Source organism: Crocodylus porosus, unplaced genomic scaffold (genome assembly GCF_001723895.1).
Source record: "Crocodylus porosus isolate Cpor-Errol unplaced genomic scaffold, CroPor_comp1, whole genome shotgun sequence".
In the NCBI taxonomy this organism is placed as follows: Eukaryota; Metazoa; Chordata; order Crocodylia; family Crocodylidae; genus Crocodylus; species Crocodylus porosus.
In genome coordinates this window covers 100,961,843-100,963,497 of record NW_017728931.1, presented here as the reverse complement: position 1 = coordinate 100,963,497, position 1,655 = coordinate 100,961,843, and positions in this window count along the sequence as shown.

Below are 1,655 nucleotides of genomic sequence, written 5' to 3'. Positions count from 1 at the left end.
GTTATGCAGGAAAGTTGGTAAAGGGGCCAGGAAGCCCTCCTGGCTGAGGGAATGCTTTAAAAAGAAACAGGAGGCTTGCAGATAGTAGAAACAAGGGGTAGTCACCAAGGAGAAATACACAAGTATAACCTGTATTTGTAGGGAGGAGATAAGGAAGGCAAGGGTTGTGACTGAGATCAGGTTGGTGACTGAAATCGAGGACAGTAAGTCCAGACCTGGACAAGCTGGAAAGGTAGGTGGAGTGGAAATGGATGTAGTTCAATATGGAGAAATGCAGAGTGCTTCATCTGGGGAAAAATAACCAGCAACATGAGTATAGGTTAGGAGGAGATGTCCTGGCCAGCATGATGGCTGAAGGGGAGCTTGGGGTTATGGTTGATCACAGGATGAACATGAGCCACCAGGGTGACACTGTAGTCAACAGAGCTAACAGCATACTGGTATACATTAGCCACGGGGTTTTCAACCTTTTTTAACAAGTATACCCCTGCTGTCTCAAAGTTTCAGCTCATATACCCTATAGCAGGGTACTAAGGTACCTCCTACTTGTAGAGCGGAGATAAACACCCAGGTGCAGGTTGCTAGGATAACTGGTTAATGAGGGAATTGGCCACACCTGCACCTAGTCAGCTGGCTGGAGGAGGCAGGGCCTTAGGCCCATATAAACCCAGGGCTGGGACCAGAGAGGGAGTTCTCTGCTGGCAGCTAAGGGGGAAGGAGCTCTCCCAGAGCAAGCAAAGGAGAGAGGCCTGACTGTAGGTACAGCCCTGAGACTGATGAAGGATGGAGGACCCCTGGGGTGGTTAGAATAATGTTATAGCCAGGCAGCTTGTATTTATGCTATAGTCCAGGGGCTTGTGTTTTGTTTGCTGTTTTACTGGTGGTTTGGGAGAGGCTATAAGGGGATGGAGGAGGCCTCATAGGGGGTCCATGACTTGGGGGGGCCTGAGTGCCAGAAGGGTGCTGCTTTGAGGTGAGCTGACCCAGCGCACCAGGCAGGACGTAGCGCGAGACAAGGCTGAAGAGAGCCTGAGCACCAGGGAGGGCATAGTGCAAGACCAAAGAACATCAGTTCCATCTCTGAGGCTTGGGGTGTGGTAAAAGGGTGGTTGGAGTTGCACATAGCCCATAAGGTGAGGGGCCCCGGAACACCCAATACTGAACCAAGGGCATATGAGCCCTGGGGCCAATGTACAGCCAGAAACCGTGTCCAAGAGGATGTAAAGGTAACCTCCCTATTATATATTATCCATCAAAGACATGATAGGTGAGAATTAAGGGTGCCCTTTAGGACCTTGGCATGGTAAAGGGGGGGGCCTTATGGGAGATCATGGGAACCCCTAAGACACCAGGCTGCTACATACCCTGGGGCCTTGATCTGCCCCCCCTGCTTAAAAACAAAAATAAAATATAAAAGGGGTAAGGGAGGCAGTGGGTCAAGGCATGGGATGCTATGAGTGGCTTCTCTGGGGGGCCCAGGGAGGAGGAACAGTTCCTGCTGCTGCTAACACCCCGGGAGGGCATGGGGTGTGTGCGCCCCAGATTTGCCCCTAAGTGAGGAGGGCTGCTGCTGTGGGGGGCAGATCAAAGCCCCAGAGGTGGGGGAGGGAGTGGGGCTGGGGCTGGGAAAGAGGCAGGCACTGCACAGCTCTGCC